Source organism: Strix uralensis, chromosome 5 (assembly GCF_047716275.1).
Source record: "Strix uralensis isolate ZFMK-TIS-50842 chromosome 5, bStrUra1, whole genome shotgun sequence".
NCBI lineage: Eukaryota > Metazoa > Chordata > Aves > Strigiformes > Strigidae > Strix > Strix uralensis.
The window spans coordinates 7,590,077-7,597,878 of record NC_133976.1 but is presented as its reverse complement, the minus strand read 5'-3'; the positions used below and the strand labels follow the sequence as shown (position 1 = coordinate 7,597,878).

The 7,802-nt window shown below is 45.0% G+C and overlaps 1 long non-coding RNA gene across 1 annotated transcript; it reads left to right on the top strand.

Annotated features, from left to right (window-relative positions):
- Positions 1–15: 15 nt before the first annotated feature.
- On the top strand, positions 16–7,026 carry LOC141943966 (uncharacterized). The gene is made up of 4 exons (XR_012629117.1): positions 16–142; positions 743–940; positions 2,614–2,684; positions 5,020–7,026. It is a non-coding gene; the product is annotated as an uncharacterized LOC141943966 (long non-coding RNA).
- Positions 7,027–7,802: the final 776 nt, after the last annotated feature.

The window sequence follows — 7,802 nt, the reverse complement described above, 5'->3', positions numbered from 1 at the left end:
GCCTGCCAGGCCCAGCGCCCTCGCCCTTCCCTCACGACCGTCTCGGTTCCCGCCCAGAGGAGCCCAGCGCCTGCCAGCTGAGCGGGAACGAGCAAAGTCCCCCAAGGAGAAGCAAGGTCGCTAGTCGTTAGGGGGCAAAATGGTGGGTCTCCACAGAAGAAAGAAAGACTAGAGGCTATGGTGGAGCAGGGAGCAGCCTCAAGAAGGGCGATTAGGGGAGACTTCTCGTTGCACGAGGCCTAAAAGATGGGATCAGGTGGCAGGTGTGAGGCGAACGAAAGGGAATGCTTTTTGCACAGGGCGTAACGACGTTTTAGTGATTATCAAATCAATTAGGATGGGGTTTGCCACGCTATGGGGATGTAGCCCATTAATGGCTGTCAGACGACATGGTTGGATGCAACGTCTGGCCCAGGAAGTCCAGAATTGCCTGGTTCCCAGGGATGGAGTGGTTCATCCCGCACAGTCCCAGTGCTTAGTAACTGTCCTTAGCAGGATGCGAAGCTGGAAATACCTCAGTGCCAGTTCTTAGGTAATAGGGCCGACTATGATAATATTGCTTTCAATGGGAAAATGCCGTTTTAGTTAAAATTTCCATGTGGAAAATACCAGTCTTCCATTAAACAACCACATGGCTTGAAAATAAGCTCTTTTGATTTTAAAATGCTGTTTTGACATCTAGGAGTTGTGAACTGTCTGCTGTTTAACGAAATCGTGCCTTTCTGCGGACTTGTCTCCCCAGCTGCCCTCCAAGTGCTGCAGCCAGGGACTCCCCAGCAGGAGGGAGACAAGAGAAGTGCACGGTGGACAGTGGACACTGTCAGGGAACAATCCTTTTACAGCTGAGGAACTTCAGCGTTCAAACTGAGGGTGCAGGTTACAAATCTCCCTCGAAATAAAACCAGCAAACATTTGGGACCATGTGTGTGCTGAAGAACAGGTATGATAGCAGATTTATGTGTGCTGAGCCCATAATCCATGTGCTTTCTTCTTACACCGCTAACAAATGGAATCTGGCTCCTTGTAGGTACACTGAGATCTTCTCCGCTTGAGGGAGTGTGATCTCTGAAATACTGTCATCTCCCATCACTGCATCCATGGCTGGTGTGTTAGACAAGAGTGTATGGGAGTTAGAGGGACAAAAAAGGTAGCTTCTGGGAGAACAAGGAACAGAAATATTAGCAGCTCATCATGGCTTTTTATTTGAGCTCTGAGCTAAGTTTTTGCAAGCTGCAGGACCTGACTGCATGTGCAGCAAAGGCAAAAGAAGAGAAAGATCAACTAACTTTTACTTGTCAGAGGAACTTAAAGCATTTGCTATTTTATTACACTTAGCTATTCCCACAGTAATCCCAGATCTGTTTTTAGTACTGAGAATTCATTTTTGGGAACAGATCTTATTTAGGCAGCAAATATCCAAATTTTGGGGGGGCAGTTTAGCACTTCAGTGTGTGCTTCACTGCCAATCAGATCTATGTATCTCACAATTCAGTCTTTTTTTGAAGAGATCCATATGCAGGAACAGAACAATCCTTACTTGCAGTTGTAAAATGGAGGAGGGTTGCTTAGAATCAGAAGTGATGTCTCTGATTCTAGTTGGAATGAAACATTTTGCTTTTTAAAAGCCAAAGAAAAATTAAAGCTCATGTAGATAGGGGAGGGATAGAAATAACCAAAGAGGCCTAGTGAAAAATAAAAAAATGAGACAATTCAAGTTTTTTAAGTAAAAGAAAAAAATGCTTCTATCTAAGGAACATTAGAGTGCTTGCACAAAACACTGTTGCTGCACAACAGCATTGTGGGAATGTGTGAGAGACTGAAATGTCATATGACTGTCTCAAAGCTTGCTTGTGTCTGTGCAAACCTCCGCGAGAAGCTGCTGCGGCCTGTGAATTGGTCTGGGGGATGTCGCCCAGAGAAGCGGGAGTGTATTGAAGGATGCACCCCCCCACTTCTTTGGGGCTGCATTGTGCTGACCCGTTAGACAAGCCTCAAAGGGGCAGAGGTGTACTGAGTTGGCCCCATCCGGTAGCCGTTTGTGGCTCTATTGTGTAGGCCAGACCCCATGCATGCATGGCTAATGAACTGACAAGAGGCAAACGTTCCTGCCCTGAAGCCAGATGCAACAAAACCTGTTGGACCAGAGGAAAAAAAACCTAAAGGTGGGCAGATATGCTGATCAGCTGATACGATGAACTTAAAAAGGCAGCAGAAAACTTTGCTCAGTGTGCATCCACCATCGAAGCCAGATCTGTGTGCACCCACCACCCAAGAACTGAAGACTGAGGACCAACGGGACACCGCTGGATCCATGGTGGTGACTGTTCTTGCAGCCCTATCCCACATCCTTGCTTTATTTCTGTCTTTTCCTTCCATTCTGTCCTATCGCTACCCCTCTTCACTTTTTTAATAATAAAAACCGGGTTTGGGTATACGGCGTTTGACCTCGTTTGTGTCTTAATCTCGCTTTTGGGATCATATCAAAACCTCCCCCGACATTGGATCGGGACAGAATGCAGTGGAGAAAACAACTGTTTGGGCCCACCTATTTTATTCAGTTTTTTTTTTCATCACAGTCCCTCATGTGATTAATTTGTTTTGTCTGTTCTGCAGGTCATGGGTAACAAGCAGGAGTGGAGTGTGTTGGCTCTGTGAAGGAAGGAGACTTCTGTTCTAACTCTCTGGTGAGTGGTCTGAGCTGCTGGGATGAGTTATGAGTAGCTCATCTATCTATGCTGTACTCCACAGATGGTAAATATTTTGAGGCAAGAGGTATAAAAGTGTCCAACTTTCCCCAAGCCAGTCTGTAACATTTGTTTGCAAAAATAGACATTGTTCAGCTCTGGGTCTGAGGGCTCGGATTCAGTCAAGTTACTTAAGAAATTCCCTTGCAGCAGCTGTGCCATGGAAACAGTCTCTGTGTACACCCTTACTCCCTAGCAAATGTGAGATAATGCAGCTTAGCTTAGTCTGAAATGACAGAGGGTTGCGCTGAATTATCTTTGCATCGCCCTGGGCTAACAGCTTGGATGATGTTTTTGCAGTTGTCCAAGAGCTGAACCCTGAGAATCTAACAAAGCTGGGACAAAGGCTTGAACTTCAGAAAGCTTTGATACAAAGAACATGTCTCTATGTATATCTCTACCTATGTACACATAGGGCTTAAGTTTTACCTGTCTGTTTTATATTATGTGGAACTCATGCTGCCTTTGACTCTAACGCTGGCTCTGCTCTTTCTGTCTTTTGAGTCTCAGCATTGCCTTCTTGCTTCTGAGTGTTGCTGTGGTAGCTGCTGGAAACACCTGATATTGGCCAGGATCCCACAGATACTCTACAGATGTACTCCAAAGACTGACTTTTCTCTCAGGACACTATGAATATACCAATCTAGATTGCTTCCTCTGAGCAATCCTAAAGAGGCTTTGCTTTATTCTGTCCACAGAGGTATCCACAGGTCCGTGGAAGGACTACTACCCTTGATTAATACCTGGGCTTCTTGCCAATCTAAGTGCTGGAGTGTTTGCTGTGACTTCAGATTTGCTGATTAAGCTTAATTTCCAATTGACAGGTAATTTGAAAAGACCATAAAGATATGTTCTTTGCAGGCTTTGAGCAGATTAAGTGGGGGAGAGGGGATGTTATGAAGTGCATCCAACTTCTGCAGTCAGCAATACTGTGTGGTGAATGTCACCATAACCTAGAGAGAAGTAAGATAATGAAATGCATTCATTTTTTCCAACAATTAAATGCTACCATGTCCTGGAGAGGACTCGGAGCCTGCTGGTAAAATTTACATTAAGCAGTGTCAGACCTTAGATTATCATCTACAGTAAAACAACTACCAAGAGTACGAAAGTCACATGTATGATCTGAATGTTTAAATGCCATTAACAGATGGTATGGTATGTTCAATCTGGGATCATCATGGATTTCTGATTATCAGTCCAACATTGAACCTATTTATATTGATACTGATACTACTTTCAAAGGGAGAATCATCAAATGTGAAGTCCAGGAAGCCAAGAGATGACAGAAATAAAGCAGTATAAAAAAGTGACCCGAGATCATGTTTTTAGTCTGGAAACCCTGTTGTGGGCAGGATATGTGAAGCAAAGGTAGTGCCAAAAATTGTATCTAACTAATTGCTTTTGGCCCATTCTGCGCAGTTTAATACAGTGTGTCATGTACCACTTTCCCTCCCACATACAGCCGAATGGATAACTTCTTTTACAACTGCAATTATATAACATCCCTGTGCAATGACATAGAAGAGTAAAAATAGTACCTCTACCACAGCTTTTAGATGATCTAATTCGGAGCTTGCTGGTATGTAGAGAAATTGTAATGTAACATTTTTCCTTTTCAGCTTTTTCTTTCTTCAAATGAGTTGCAGTTTGATTGTGCCAAGTTGCTGCAAGTCCTCACTGTCAGCTCTGATTTCTTTCTTGAAACAAACTCATTCCATCACCAGCCAAAAATATTATCTGTAATCTTTTTTTCTAATAAATTTAGTGATTGGAGTCAAATTGACAGAAATGTCCCCAGTTATTCTGAGTCTAGCAAGAGCAGCAACCCAGAAAAGTACTGCATGCTATTTCCTCTAGGTACATGGCCCTGCATTAGGAGCCCTGATGACAAAGTAATTTTCTGTCTGTCAGTAGGATGCTTCAGTCTTTTTTCTGAGAAGGAGAGTGAAATGTTAACCACCACAAGTCTGGTGGTTTCGTGATTTCTGACAGTTCAGAAGAGACGAACTGACTCATGACTGCGGAAAAACTGCCATTGACAGTACTACAGGATCCTTGTTCAGGCTGTCTTCTGCTTTCTTGACCACTCAGCAGATACTGGTGTCCACTCAGGAAGACGTACATATCACTCAACAGCTGCCATGCCAGCAGGTGCTGCTCATTCTGTCCTTACTCCCTTGATGGTAAAGGGGGAGGAAAAAATAAAATGAATAAATGTGCAGAAAAGCTAAAAGCCAAACTGACGGGTGTCCTTGTTTTCTCTTTCCAATAGGTGGCACCAATTCCCTTTCCAGATTGTCAGTTGAACAGGACAGGAGCTCCAGAATACCAGAAGTATTTAAAAACACCGGCATCTTTGCCCTTTTCTTTTGCTCTTTCTGAGTGTGAAATTTGGACCAAGAAGGCAGCAGACTGAGAAAATGTCTGAAGCCCTTGGAATGTGGCCCTGCTGCCAAGTACAGCCATGCTGGGAAAACAGGCAGATCAGCGAGCAAACGTGACCCAGGGCTAGGAGAGGGGGGAGGGAGGTTTACTTTTGCCTAAGGATGGTCAAAAGTACAAGTGGGACTATTTTAGGGGTTTATTGGGAAGGAATTGGAGAGCCGTGGAGAGAGGAGAATGAGACATGGTGATTCCAGGTCAGATGGAGAAGTCTTGGACAGCCAAAGAGCAACGGCAGTGCACCTTGTTGAGGGAGAGCGGTGGTCTGTCCAGCGCAGCTCCCATTGGAAGTAGTGACTCAATGTTTCCATGTAGGGGAGATCTGCAGTGCTTCTATAAAGCTGCAAGAGGAAATGAAGCCACAACGGTGCTGAGGAAGCCTCTATTCTGAAAGTACTGTGGCAAAAATCTCTCGCAGATAATACTGTTTTCTTTATCCTGAAATGCACCCGTGTTCATCGTTAAAAGAGAACGATGTCTGCAGCTCCGTACCACCATATGGGCCATGGGGAGAGATGACCCAGGCTCCCATCGTGCATTGTAACATAAAGGAAACATTGCTTCCTGGCTGCAAAGAGATGCTCAAAACAAAAATATTTGGGTGGAAGCATAACATTATTTTAAAAGATGTAACTCAACTAAAGCCTGGAGGCAAATAGATTCTTCATGAATTTTACCACTTAAATCCTTTTGAAAATCCCCTTCTAATATTTTTAGTCATACGTGCCCCTTAGTTTGTTTTTACCTCAAATATCTTGCTATGATTTTGGTTGAAGGGCTCTTTGACTCCACAATCTGCTCTCCTACTGAGTGTGGAAAATATCACTTTTGGTGGGTTGTGTAAGTGCACTCATCAGTACTTTCCTTTTTACACAGTCCGGAGGAGGGAAATACTGCTGTTGTAGTGAATGCACTGGCATTTTTGATAGGATGCAGCAAAGACCATGTCAGGTGTTACAAACCACTAAGAGACAATTACAGCAACATTATGGAGGTTGTGACAGTACAGAGTTTCCCAATGAGAGACCCCAGATCACACCCATGGTAGGAGCTAGCTGGGCTTTTTCTGGGGCATCTTCTGGCTCTAGAAGCCATGAACCCTCAACAGTACTCCAGAGCGCATGGAATCACATCCTTATCTTGCTCTTGAGATATTGTGGCTGCTACTGAGTGGAAATGAAGCTTGCAAGCACATCTCACAAATTGCAATGTTTCTCTCATCACTTAGGGGACCTTCTCGTGTTGCAGCCTTGGCTTGTCTCTGTGACGACTGTAGGAATACCCCAGCATACCCAGGAACACGCATCCTGCAAGGAGGCTTGGAGTGCAGAGTTTATACAGTGTTTAAGACCATGTAGGACAGCACTGCCTTTGAAAGAGACATGCAGACAGGCAGATGAGAGTGAACCAGACCAGAGATTTTAACCTGGATCAGTTTTTACCTAAATCAGTTTCCCTTGTGCTGGCTCTACGTATGCTCACACAACTGGGGGAAGACAGAAGAATTGCCTTTTGAACCTGTTGGAGTGCATCCAGAGGAGGGCCATGAAAAATATCAGAGGGCTGAAATGCCTCCCCTGTGAAGAAAGGATGAGAAAGTTTGGGTTATTCAGCCTGGAGAAGAGAAGGCTCTGGGGACACCTTATTGAGGCCTTTCAATACTTAAAGGGGGTTTATAAGAAAGGTGGAGAGACTTTTTACCAGGACCTGTAGTGGCAGGGACAAAGGGCAACAGTTTTAAACTGAGAGAGGGTAGATGTAAATTGGACATAAGGAAGAAATTCTTTACTGTGAGGGTGGTGAGACCCTGGCAGAGGTTGCCCAGAGAAGCTGTGGCTGCCCCATCATTTGAAGTGTTCAAGGCCAGGTTGGATGGGGCTTTGAGCAACCTGATCTAGTGCAAGATGACCCTGCCCATGGCAGCGGGGTTGGAACTAGATGACCTTTAAAGGTCCCTTCTGACCCAAACCCTTCTGTGATTCTATGATTCTCTGATAGAGGGGAAGAAGAGCTGATTCTTTGAGGAGCTGTGCTGGTTTATGCTGGCATAAACTCTGCATGAAACTCGTGTGTTTGAGAACCTTGAATCCCAAGGCAGAGAGAGCTCGTGGGATCAAGAAAGGGTGTTACCATCATGGGGACCTAGAGTGAGAGGTCTTCCATGGACATCTGCCCTGCAGACCACAGAGGGGTACCCCAGCTCTCAGTCGTGCCTAGATCCCAGGGGGGTGCCAGCCCTGGCTGCTCAGCACTTCTGCTCTGCCTCCCGGGCACAACAGGGGTAATCTGCCCTGCTTGGTGGAAAACGTGCCGCACTCGTCCTCTGCAAAACAGAAATCCAGAGCCTGCCATTGCACTCTCACTGGGAGAGGGGTGAATACTGGGAAGAATTTGCTTTGAAAGAAAAGGAAGAGAATGGGAATTTTTCCGGGGCTATTCGAGGCAGTAAACACAGATTTAAAATTTTGGCAGAAAACAAACTGCTTTTCAGACAGCTGAGGGCGCTCAGCACTTCTTAAGTGAAGTTGGTGTTTTGCAGGTTTGAGCCTTAAGATACCACGGTAAAATGTACTGATGCTTGAATCAAAGATAGTGCTGCTAGTGAGCGAAGCC